The 14,429-nt window shown below is 46.8% G+C and overlaps 1 protein-coding gene across 4 annotated transcripts in view; it reads right to left on the reverse strand.

The window, feature by feature from the left end:
• LOC128704570 (uncharacterized) overlaps window positions 1–14,429 on the reverse strand; it is a 382,531-nt gene that overhangs the window by 97,275 nt on the left and 270,827 nt on the right. The window lies entirely within an intron of this gene.

Below are 14,429 nucleotides of genomic sequence, written 5' to 3' on the forward strand. Positions count from 1 at the left end.
ATATAAATATACCTAGTTGGATGAATGTTATTGTAGCCAGCTGGTCCAGTGACCAGCGCGTCGGTCTGGAGTTTGACTCTCTGATCGTGAGTTCTAACCCCACCTGTGGTATGGTTTATATTGACATCTTCAAGACCGTCAGACGGGTCATCTTAGTGTTAAGACCGGTGTCAGGACGCAGTTCCTGACCAATCAACTCTTCCATCAGTGTGACTTTGTAAATGGTCCAGGTGGGACTGCAACGTCATTATCTCTCGTCTCTCCTATGGTACAAGGGTACAAGGGGGTACAAGGGGGGTATGGAGTCCAAAAATACTCCCTCTCCTACACCTTCCCCAGCCAGGTCACAAGGTACGCCCCCAGATTCCAACGTGCCCATTTCCTGTGGACAGACATTAAGATTAGGTGAGTGAGCATCGATGGTTGAAGATGCAGCATCCGTCAACACATCCGTGACCCACACCCCGGTACCCACACCCTAGTACCCACACCCTGGTACCCACACCCTAGTACACACATCCCGGTACCCACACCCTAGTACACACACCCCGGTACCCACACCCTAGTACCCACACCCTGGTACCCACACCCTGGTACCCACACCCTAGTACCCACACCCCAGTACCCACATCCCAGTACCCACACCCTAGTACGCACACCCCAGTACACACACCCCGGTACCCACACCCTGGTACCCACACCCTAGTACCCACACCCTAGTACCCACACCCTGGTACCCACACCCTAGTACCCACACCCCGGTACCCACATCCTAGTACCCACACCCTGATACCCACACCCTGGTACCCACACCCTAGTACACACACCCCGGTACCCACACCCTAGTACACACACCCCGGTACCCACACCCTAGTACACACCCCGGTACTCACACCCTAGTACACACACCCCGGTACCCACACCCTAGTACCCACACCCCGGTACCCATACTCTAGTACACACACCCTGGTACCCACACCCCGGTACCCACACCCTAGTACACACCCTGGTACCCACACCTCAGTACCCACACCCCGGTACCCACACCCTAGTACCCACACCCCGGTACCCACACCCTAGTACACACACCCCGGTACCCACACCCTAGTACACACACCCTGGTACCCACACCCTAGTACACACCCTGGTACACACACCCTAGTACACACACCCCGGTACCCACGCCCTAGTACACACACCCCGGTACCCACGCCCTAGTACACACACCCCGGTACCCACACCCCAGTACCCACACCCCGGTACCCACACCCTAGTACATACCCTGGTACCCACACCCCAGTACCCACACCCCGGTACCCACACCCCGGTACCTACACCCTAGTACCCACACCCCGGTACCCACACCCTAGTACATACCCTGGTACCCACACCCTAGTACACACACCCTGGTACCCACACCCTAGTGTACACACCCCGGTACCCACACCCTAGTGTACACACCGCGGTACCCACACCCTAGTACCCACACCCCGGTACCCACACCCTAGTACCCACACCCCGGTACCCACACCCTAGTGTACACACCCCGGTACCCACACCCTAGTGTACACACCCCGGTACCCACACCCTAGTGTACACACCCCGGTACCCACACCCTAGTGTACACACCCCGGTACCCACACCCTAGTACACACACCCCGGTACCCACACCCTAGTGTACACACCCCGGTACCCACACCCTAGTGTACACACCCCGGTACCCACACCCTAGTACACACACCCCGGTACCCACACCCCGGTACCCACACCCCGGTACCCACACCCCGGTACCCACACCCTAGTACCCACACCAGGACCCATGCAGGGGAGAGAGGAGCGTTAATTAAGAAAATAAGGAGCATTGCAGCAGGCTTACTGGCCCATGCTAGGTACGTTCTTCTCTGTTCTTGCAAGCTGATCCTCACTATTATTGTTGGGGAGTGTGGGAGTGCTGGGGAGTGTGGGAGTGCTGGGGAGTGTGGGAGTGCTGGGGAGTGTGGGAGTGCTGGGGAGTGTGGGAGTGTTGGGAAGTGTGGGAGTGTTGGGCTGTGTGTTTCTGATATCTTCTGGTAAGATAGTGAAAAGTTTGGGGCCATGGATGTAGATACAATGTGTACTGAACCCCATCCCTCGTTCCCATGGCCCTCACAACACTTACAAACATGGCCCTGAGACCCCTTACTCCCGTGGCCCTGAAATTATGCACGTACCTTTACACATTCCCTTTATGTGTGAAATAAGTCAATCCTGAGAGATGGTATTTCCCAAGTATCAGTAACTGTAGCACTGCTGGAAGGTTGATGTTGTGGTAGTTACTGAACCATAGTGGAATGTTTGACAATATCATCATTACTGTAGCACTGCTGGAAGGTTGATGTTGTGGTAGTTACTGAACCATAGTGGAATGTTTGACAATATCATCATTACTGTAGCACTGCTGGAAGGTTGATGTTGTGGTAGTTACTGAACCATAGTGGAATGTTTGACAATATCATCATTACTGTAGCACTGCTGGAAGGTTGATGTTGTGGTAGTTACTGAACCATAGTGGAATGTTTGACAATATCATCATTACTGTAGCACTGCTGGAAGGTTGATGTTGTGGTAGTTACTGAACCATAGTGGAATGTTTGACAATATCATCATTACTGTAGCACTGCTGGAAGGTTGATGTTGTGGTAGTTACTGAACCATAGTGGAATGTTTGACAATATCATCATTACTGTAGCACTGCTGGAAGGTTGATGTTGTGGTAGTTACTGAACCATAGTGGAATGTTTGACAATATCATCATTACTGTAGCACTGCTGGAAGGTTGATGTTGTGGTAGTTACTGAACCATAGTGGAATGTTTGACAATATCATCATTACTGTAGCACTGCTGGAAGGTTGATGTTGTGGTAGTTACTGAACCATAGTGGAATGTTTGAGAATATCATCATTACTGTAGCACTGCTGGAAGGTTGATGTTGTGGTAGTTACTGAACCATAGTGGAATGTTTGACAATATCATCATTACTGTAGCACTGCTGGAAGGTTGATGTTGTGGTAGTTACTGAACCATAGTGGAATGTTTGACAATATCATCATTACTGTAGCACTACTGGAAGGTTGATGTTGTGGTAGTTACTGAACCATAGTGGAATGTTTGACAATATCATCATTACTGTAGCACTGCTGGAAGGTTGATGTTGTGGTAGTTACTGAACCATAGTGGAATGTTTGACAATATCATCATTACTGTAGCACTGCTGGAAGGTTGATGTTGTGGTAGTTACTGAACCATAGTGGAATGTTTGACAATATCATCATTACTGTAGCACTGCTGGAAGGTTGAAGTTGTGGTAGTTACTGAACCATAGTGGAATGTTTGACAATATCATCATTACTGTAGTACTGCTGGAAGGTTGATGTTGTGGTAGTTACTGAACCATAGTGGAATGTTTGACAATATCATCATTACTGTAGCACTACTGGATGGTTGATGTTGTGGTAGTTACTGAACCATAGTGGAATGTTTGACAATATCATCATTACTGTAGCACTGCTGGAAGGTTGATGTTGTGGTAGTTACTGAACCATAGTGGAATGTTTGACAATATCATCACCACACTACCGTGTATATGTAACTCATCCAGTGTAATGGAATATGATAGGGAAACATAGCAGCACACTGCTGGTGTTCCCACAATGTAACTATCATACAGAACAGTGTAGTAGCACACTGCAGGTGTTCCCACAATGTAACTATCATACAGAACAGTGTAGCAGCACACTGCTGGTGTTCCCACAATGTAACTATCATACAGAACAGTGTAGCAGCACACTGCTGGTGTTCCCACAATGTAACTATCATACAGAACAGTGTAGCAGCACACTGCTGGTGTTCCCACAATGTAACTATCATACAGAACAGTGTAGCAACACACTGCTGGTGTTCCCACAATGTAACTATCATACAGAACAGTGTAGCAGCACACTGCTGGTGTTCCCACAATGTAACTATCATACAGAACAGTGTACCAGCACACTGCTGGTGTTCCCACAATGTAACTATCATACAGAACAGTGTAGCAGCACACTGCTGGTGTTCCCACAATGTAACTATCATACAGAACAGTGTAGCAGCACACTGCTGGTGTTCCCACAATGTAATTATCATACAGAACAGTGTAGCAGCACACTGCTGGTGTTCCCACAATGTAACTATCATACAGAACAGTGTAGCAGCACACTGCTGGTGTTCCCACAATGTAACTATCATACAGAACAGTGTAGCAGCACACTGCTGGTGTTCCCACAATGTAACTATCATACAGAACAGTGTAGTAGCACACTGCTGGTGTTCCCACAATGTAACTATCATACAGAACAGTGTAGTAGCACACTGCTGGTGTTCCCACAATGTAACTATCATACAGAACAGTGTAGCAGCACACTGCTGGTGTTCCCACAATGTAACTATCATACAGAACAGTGTAGCAACACACTGCTGGTGTTCCCACAATGTAACTATCATACAGAACAGTGTAGCAGCACACTGCTGGTGTTCCCACAATGTAACTATCATACAGAACAGTGTAGCAGCACACTGCTGGTGTTCCCACAATGTAACTATCATACAGAACAGTGTAGCAGCACACTGCTGGTGTTCCCACAATGTAATTATCATACAGAACAGTGTAGCAGCACACTGCTGGTGTTCCCACAATGTAACTATCATACAGAACAGTGTAGTAGCACACTGCTGGTGTTCCCACAATGTAACTATCATACCGAACAGTGTAGCAGCACACTGCTGGTGTTCCCACAATGTAATTATCATACAGAACAGTGTAGCAGCACACTGCTGGTGTTCCCACAATGTAACTATCATACAGAACAGTGTAGCAGCACACTGCTGGTGTTCCCACAATGTAACTATCATACAGAACAGTGTAGCAACACACTGCTGGTGTTCCCACAATGTAACTATCATACAGAACAGTGTAGCAGCACACTGCTGGTGTTCCCACAATGTAACTATCATACAGAACAGTGTAGCAGCACACTGCTGGTGTTCCCACAATGTAACTATCATACAGAACAGTGTAGCAGCACACTGCTGGTGTTCCCACAATGTAACTATCATACAGAACAGTGTAGCAACACACTGCTGGTGTTCCCACAATGTAACTATCATACAGAACAGTGTAGCAGCACACTGCTGGTGTTCCCACAATGTAACTATCATACAGAACAGTGTAGCAGCACACTGCTGGTGTTCCCACAATGTAACTATCATGCAGAACAGTGTAGCAGCACACTGCTGGTGTTCCCACAATGTAACTATCATACAGAACAGTGTAGCAGCACACTGCTGGTGTTCCCACAATGTAACTATCATACAGAACAGTGTAGCAACACACTGCTGGTGTTCCCACAATGTAACTATCATATAGAACAGTGTAGCAGCACACTGCTGGTGTTCCCACAATGTAACTATCATACAGAACAGTGTAGCAGCACACTGCTGGTGTTCCCACAATGTAATTATCATACAGAACAGTGTAGCAGCACACTGCTGGTGTTCCCACAATGTAACTATCATACAGAACAGTGTAGCAGCACACTGCTGGTGTTCCCACAATGTAACTATCATACAGAACAGTGTAGCAGCACACTGCTGGTGTTCCCACAATGTAATTATCATACAGAACAGTGTAGCAGCACACTGCTGGTGTTCCCACAATGTAACTATCATACAGAACAGTGTAGTAGCACACTGCTGGTGTTCCCACAATGTAACTATCATACAGAACAGTGTAGCAGCACACTGCTGGTGTTCCCACAATGTAATTATCATACAGAACAGTGTAGCAGCACACTGCTGGTGTTCCCACAATGTAACTATCATACAGAACAGTGTAGTAGCACATTGCTGGTGTTCCCACAATGTAACTATCATACAGAACAGTGTAGTAGCACACTGCTGGTGTTCCCACAATGTAACTATCATACAGAACAGTGTAGTAGCACACTGCTGGTGTTCCCACAATGTAACTATCATACAGAACAGTGTAGCAGCACACTGCTGGTGTTCCCACGATGTAACTATCATACAGAACAGTGTAGCAACACACTGCTGGTGTTCCCACAATGTAACTATCATACAGAACAGTGTAGCAACACTGCTGGTGTTCCCACAATGTAACTATCATACAGAACAGTGTAGCAGCACACTGCTGGTGTTCCCACAATGTAACTATCATATAGAACAGTGTAGCAGCACACTGCTGGTGTTCCCACAATGTAACTATCATACAGAACAGTGTAGCAGCACACTGCTGGTGTTCCCACAATGTAACTATCATACAGAACAGTGTAGCAGCACACTGCTGGTGTTCCCACAATGTAACTATCATACAGAACAGTGTAGCAACACACTGCTGGTGTTCCCATCATACAGAACAGTGTAGCAGCACACTGCTGGTGTATCGATATTCAATACGGCCCTGAGACTGCGTTGTAAGGTTCAATAGTAATTTTGAACACCGTTAGAGGTTTCCACCTGCCTTACCAACCTCACGCGCACGTGTTTAATATTCTGATGTTCTCCGTTCCTCCACCATCTCTGACAGCAGCACCGGTGGTGTTTTGTCAGGAAAAAGGACAAATATCTGCATGAAATATGGTTGGTTAATGGGGTCTATCTGCTACACGAGGGTCATTAAGACTGTCACCTGTACACCACCAGTCAGTAGACGAGGGTCATTAAGACTGTCACCTGTACACCACCAGTCAGTACACGAGGGTCATTAAGACTGTCACCTGTACACCACCAGTCAGTACACGAGGGTCATTAAGACTGTCACCTGTACACCACCAGTCAGTACACGAGGGTCATTAAGGCTACCACCTGTACACCACCAGTCAGTACACGAGGGTCATTAAGGCTACCACCTGTACACCACCAGTCAGTACACGAGGGTCATTAAAGCTGTCACCTGTACACCACCAGTCAGTATACGAGGGTCATTAAGGCTGTCACCTGTACACCACCAGTCAGTACACGAGGGTCATTAAAGCTGTCACCTGTACACCACCAGTCAGTATACGAGGGTCATTAAGGCTGTCACCTGTACACCACCAGTCAGTACACGAGGGTCATTAAGGCTGTCACCTGTACACCACCAGTCAGTACACGAGGGTCATTAAGACTGTCACCTGTACACCACCAGTCAGTACACGAGGGTCATTAAGGCTGTCACCTGTACACCACCAGTCAGTACACGAGGGTCATTAAGGCTATCACCTGTACACCACCAGTCAGTACACGAGGGTCATTGAGACTGCATGTCACCAGCAGCAACAACCTGGTTGACCACGCTAGCACCTGATCCAGGACCAGGCTGCGGGAGTAGCACCCTCAAAAGCAGTCCTAACACTTGCTATCTAGCACTCAACACCTGAGTTAACACCTGTCTTATCTAGCACCCTAAAACTGTATTAACACCCGAGTTACCTGGCACTCAACACCTGCGCTCACAACACCTGCGCTCACAACACCTGCGCTCACAACACCTGCGCTGGAATTCCTTTTACACCAAAAAGAAATGAGAATCTTGTACTGGAAGACAGGTAAATCTTACTGTCTGATCAACATGTAAGATGACAGGTAAATCTTACTGTCTGATCAACATGTAAGATGACAGGTAAATCTTACTGTCTGATCAACATGTAAGATGACAGGTAAATCTTACTGTCTGATCAACATGTAAGATGACAGGTAAATCTTACTGTCTGATCAACATGTAAGATGACAGGTAAATCTTACTGTCTGATCAACATGTAAGATGACAGGTAAATCTTACTGTCTGATCAACATGTAAGATGACAGGTAAATCTTACTGTCTGATCAACATGTAAGATGACAGGTAAATCTTACTGTCTGATCAACATGTAAGATGACAGGTAAATCTTACTGTCTGATCAACATGTAAGATGACAGGTAAATCTTACTGTCTGATCAACATGTAAGATGACAGGTAAATCTTACTGTCTGATCAACATGTAAGATGACAGGTAAATCTTACTGTCTGATCAACATGTAAGATGACAGGTAAATCTTACTGTCTGATCAACATGTAAGATGACAGGTAAATCTTACTGTCTGATCAACATGTAAGATGACAGGTAAATCTTACTGTCTGATCAACATGTAAGATGACAGGTAAATCTTACTGTCTGATCAACATGTAAGATGACAGGTAAATCTTACTGTCTGATCAACATGTAAGATGACAGGTAAATCTTACTGTCTGATCAACATGTAAGATGACAGGTAAATCTTACTGTCTGATCAACATGTAAGATGACAGGTAAATCTTACTGTCTGATCAACATGTAAGATGACAGGTAAATCTTACTGTCTGATCAACATGTAAGATGACAGGTAAATCTTACTGTCTGATCAACATGTAAGATGACAGGTAAATCTTACTGTCTGATCAACATGTATGATGACAGGTAAATCTTACTGTCTGATCAACATGTAAGATGACAGGTAAATCATACATTCTGCTTGCATTCACTATACACTCTTCTGTCATTGTCAATTTCTCAATTAGTATTAATGGGAAAGGGCTAAAATCTCATGGGTTACAGAGTGTATGGGGAATGGGAGCACTAGTGTGTACACAGTAGGATTTTCCATCACTAATGGCAGGTGTGGGACTTTCCCACACACACACACACACACACACACACACACACACACACACACACACACACACACACACACACACACACACACAAATAAATGGGTGGCCCTAGAGGACGGAAAACCAGAGATCTGGTAGACGAACCAGGGAGGAAAGACTGAGTTAGAGCTCCAAAAAAGGGAGGAAGAGTGGGGAAGGAAGATAGAGCTTGGTAAGAAAATGGAGGAGCAGATAGCTGAAGAGTGCAGGAAGTGGGAAGTACAGGTCTTAGCAGCAGAAGCTAGGATACAGTGCTTAGAAGAGAAACTACAAAGCCTGAAACAGATTAGAGAGACAAATGACAATTCAGATGTGACATCAGGAAATTCAATGTCAGGCGCAGACAAGGGGACGGTAAGCAACAACGGAGACATGCCGTACACGAAGGCCCTATCAGACCCACGTGGGGCCAGGGAAAAGACGATGAGCACACTAAGATCAAACGACAGGTCCGAAGACAATGAAGGTTTGTTATATGCAGAGATTCTAACAGCCAACTGCAGTAGCAAGGGACAGCTGGTCATGAAAGACAGTCCACTGAGAATAGAAGTTTCAGATATGACAGGGACTGAAGGCAAGAACATGTCAATGGAAGGAAATAAAATGCCTCAGAGGAAGCAGATGGAGACTCAGTGGGAGGAGGAAAGGGCGAGGTCAGTTTTTGTGTACGGCCTCCAAGAAGCCAAGGGGGGCAACTTTGAAGAAATAAAACAGGAGAAAAAAATGATTGAAGGCATCATGAAAACAATAGGTGAGGGCGATATGACCCAGGTGACAAATTCTCAGAGAATTGGGTGGTTTGCGAGTGGAAGGATACAGCCTGTCAGAGTAACTTTCAAGGAAGAATCAGTTCGAACCAGGATTCTGCAAGAGAAAGCAAGACTGTGGGACAAACAGGGGTACCAGAGAGTATACCTCGACCGCTACAGAACACAAGAAGAAAGGACTACACTGAAAGAGAGGGTACAGAGACGCAAGGAGGAACGAGAGGCAATGACGAAAATAAGCAGGACCCAGACACAAGAGGAAGGGCAAACACACCCCACAGAATCTCCCACCAAAAGACTCCAACCGCGACATTCCCAACGCAACTGAGCAACCTATACTACAACCCACTCACTGTTCCCTCTGCCACCAACCCCCATATCAAAAACCTCACCCCAACAGCTGTCCCTTATGGGCATTCTGACCCCACCCCATCATCACAAACCCCACCTACACCACAGCCCCATATAGGCCCCCACCAAGGCTCTCGCTCCCCCAACCCCAATATTCTTGCATGACCACAATGATAGAAAAGAAACTAAAAGTTTGGTACACAAACGCGGAGGCATGGTCACAGACCGGGCCGCGGGGGCGTTGACCCCCGGAACTCTCTCCAGGTAAACTCCAGGAATAACGAATAAACATGAGGAGTGGAACGAAAGAATCAGTGAAAAATCCCCAGACATCATAGCAGTCACAGAAACAAAACTCGCTGAGACAATAACAGACACAATCTTCCCAACGGGATATCAGATCCTGAGGAATGATAGAAGGAGTAGAGGGGGAGGAGGGGTTGCACTGCTCATAAAACACCGATGGGGATTTGAGGAAATGGAAGGCATGGACATGATTGAAGAAAGAGACTACATTGTAGGTACAATTCAGTCCGGAGAACATAAAGTAGTCATTGGAGTGATGTATAACCCACCACAGAACTGCAGGAGGCCAAGAGAGGAGTACGAAGAAAACAACAGGGTGATGGTGGACACACTGGCTGAGGTGGCAAAAAGAGCTCACTCGAGCAGAGCAAAGTTACTGGTAATGGGCGATTTCAACCACAGGGAGATCGACTGGGAAAACCTGGAGCCACATGGGGGTCCTGAAACATGGAGAGCCAAGATGATGGATGTGGTACTTGAAAATCTCATGCATCAACATGTCAGGGACACAACCAGAGAGAGAGAGGGGAGGATGAGCCAGTAAGACTGGATCTTGTGTTCACCCTGAGCAGTTCAGACATTGAGGACATCACTTACGAGAGGCCCCTTGGAGCTAGCGATCACGTGGTTCTGAGTTTTGATTATATAGTAGAGTTACAAGTGGAGAAGGTAACAGGAACTGAAGGGGACAGGCCAAACTATAAAAGGGGGGACTACACAGGTATGAGAAACTTCCTGCAGGTTCAGTGGGACAGAGAAATGGTACGAAAATCAGTAAACGAGATGATGGAATATGTGGCAACAAAGTGCAAGGAGGCAGAGGAAAGTTTTGTTCCCAAGGGAAACAGAAATAATAGGAAGACCAAAACGTGTCCTTGGTTTACCCGAAGGTGTAGGGAGGCAAAAACTAAGTGCAACAGAGAATGGAAAAGGTACAGGAGGCATAGGACCCAGGAAAACAAGGAGATTAGTAGAAGAGCCAGAAACGAGTATGCACAGATAAGGAGGGAGGCCCAGCGACAGTATGAAAACGACATAGCATCGAAAGTCAAATCTGACCCGAAACTGCTGTATAGCCACATTAGGAGGAAGACAACAGTCAAGGACCAGGTGATAAGGCTGAGGAAAGAAGGTGGAGAACTCACAAGAAACGATCAAGAGGTATGTGAGGAGCTCAACACGAGATTTAAGGAAGTATTTACAGTAGAGACAGGAAGGACTCTGGGGGGACAGACCAGATGGGGACACCAGCAAGGAATACACCAACAAGTGTTGGACGACATACATACAGATGAGGAGGTGAAGAAACTGCTAAGGGACATCGATACCTCAAAGGCAATGGGACCGGTCAACATCTCCCCATGGGTCCTTAGAGAGGGAGCAGATATGTTGTGAGTGCCACTTACCACAATCTTCAACACGTCCCTGGAAACTGGGGAACTACCTGAGGTATGGAAGACGGCAAATGTTGTTCCCATTTTTAAAAAAGGAGACAGAAAAGAGGCATTAAACTATAGACCTGTGTCATTGACGTGTGTAGTATGCAAAATTATGGAGAAGATTATCAGGAGGAGAGTGGTGGAGCACCTGGAACGGAACAAGAGTATAAATGCCAACCAGCACGGATTCACGGAAGGCAAATCCTGTGTCACAAACCTTCTGGAGTTTTATGATAAAATAACAGAAGACACGAGAGAGAGGGGTGGGTTGATTGCGTCTTCTTGGACTGCAAGAAGGCCTTTGACACAGTTCCTCACAAGAGATTAGTGCAGAAGCTAGAGCATCAGGTGCATATAACAGGAAGGGCACTGCAATGGATCAGAGAATACCTGACAGGGAGGCAACAACGAGTCATGGTACGTAATGATGTATCACAGTGGGCACCTGTGACGAGCGGGGTCCCACAGGGGTCGGTCCTAGGACCAGTGCTATTTTTGGTATATGTGAACGACATGATGGAAGGGTTAGACTCAGAAGTGTCCCTGTTTGCAGATGATGTGAAGTTAATGAGGAGAATTAAATCTGATGAGGACCAGCCAGGACTTCAAAGAGACCTGGACAGACTGGACACCTGGTCCAGCAAATGGCTTCTCGAATTTAATCCTGCCAAATGCAAAGTCATGAAGATAGGGGAAGGGCACAGAAGACCACAGACAGAGTATAGGCTAGGTGGCCAAAGACTGCAAACCTCACTCAAGGAGAAAGATCTTGGGGTGAGTATAACACCGAGCATGTCTCCGGAAGCACACATCAATCAGATAACTGCTGCAGCATATGGGCGCCTGGCAAACCTGAGAACAGCATTCTGATACCTTAGTAAGGAATCGTTCAAGACACTGTACACCGTGTATGTCAGGCCCATACTGGAGTATGCAGCACCTGTTTGGAACCCGCACTTGATAAAGCACGTCAAGAAACTAGAGAATGTACAAAGGTTTGCCACAAGGTTAGTTCCAGAGCTAAGGGGAATGTCCTATGAAGAAAGATTAAGGGAAATCGGCCTGACGACACTGGAGGACAGGAGGGTCAGGGAAGACATGATAACGACATATAAAATACTGCGTGGAATAGACAAGGTGGACAAAGACAGGATGTTCCAGGGAGGGGACACAGAAACAAGAGGCCACAATTGGAAGTTGAAGACACAAATGAGTCAGAGAGATATTAGGAAGTATTTCTTCAGTCATAGAGTTGTAAGGCAGTGGAATAGCCTAGAAAATGACGTAGTGGAGGCAGGAACCATACACAGTTTTAAGACGAGGTTTGATAAAGCTCATGGAGCGGGGAGAGAGAGGGCCCAGTAGCAACCGGTGAAGAGGCGGGGCCAGGAGCTAAGACTCAACCCCTGCAACCACAAATAGGTGAGTACACACACACACACACACACACGGTGTAAGGAGGCAAAAACAAAGTGCAGTAGAGAATGGAAAAAGTACAGAAGGCAGAGAACACACGAAAATAGGGAGTTCAGTCGCAGAGCCAGGAATGAGTACGCACAGGTAAGGAGGGAGGCCCAGCGACAGTATGAAAATGACATAGCATCGAAAATCAAGACTGACCCGAAACTGTTGTATAGCCACATCAGGAGGAAGACAACAGTCAAAGACCAGGTGATCAGATTGAGGACAGAAGGTGGAGAACTCACAAGAAATGATCAGGAGGTATGTGAGGAGCTGAACAGGAGATTTAAGGAAGTTTTTACAGTAGAGACAGGAAGGGCTGTGGGAAGACAGCACAGAAGGGAACATCAAGAGGGAATATACCAACAGGTGTTGGATGATATACGAACAACCGAGGAGGAGGTGCAGAAGCTGCTAAGTGACCTTGATACCTCAAAAGCGATGGGACCGGACATCTCCCTATGGGTCCTTAGAGAAGGAGCAGAGATGCTGTGCGTGCCCCTAACCACAATCTTCAACACATCCCTTGAAACTGGGCAACTACCTGAGAAATGGAAGACAGCTAATGTAGTTCCCATATTTAAGAAAGGAAACAGAAATGAGGCACTAAACTACAGACCTGTGTCTCTGACATGTATTGTGTGCAAAGTCATGTAGAAGATTATCAGGAGGAGAGTGGTGGAACACCTGGAACGGAACAAGATTATAAATGAAAACCAGCATGGGTTCATGGAAGGCAAATCCTGTGTCACAAACCTCCTGGAGTTTTATGACAAGGTAACAGAAGACACGAGAGAGAGGGGTGGGTTGATTACGCCTTCCTAGACTGCAGGAAGGCCTTTGACAGTTCCCCACAAGAGATTAATGCAGAAACTGGAGGATCAGGCGCATATAACAGGGAGGGCACTGCAATGGATCAGGGAATACCTGACAGGGAGGCAGCAACGAGTCATGGTACGTGAAGAAGTATCACAGTGGGCGCCTGTGACGAGCGGGGTCCCACAGGGGTCAGTTCTAGGACCAGTGCTATTTTTGATACATGTGAACGACATGATGGAAGGAATAGACTCTGAAGTGTCCCTATTCGCAGATGACGTGAAGTTGATGAGAAGAATTAAATCGGATGAGGATGAGGCAGGACTGCAAAGTGACCTGGACAGGCTGGACATGTGGTCCAGTAACTAGCTTCTCGAATTCAATCCTGCCAAATGCAAAGTCATGAAGATTGGGGAAGGGCAAAGAAGACCGCAGACAGAGTATAGGCTAGGTGGACAAAGACTACAGACCTCACTCAGGGAGAAAGACCTTGGGGTGACCATAACACCGAGCACATCACCGGAGGCGCACATCAACCAAATAACTGC

The sequence above is a fragment of the Cherax quadricarinatus genome, unplaced genomic scaffold (assembly GCF_038502225.1).
Source record: "Cherax quadricarinatus isolate ZL_2023a unplaced genomic scaffold, ASM3850222v1 Contig15, whole genome shotgun sequence".
NCBI classification, from domain to species: Eukaryota; Metazoa; Arthropoda; class Malacostraca; order Decapoda; family Parastacidae; genus Cherax; species Cherax quadricarinatus.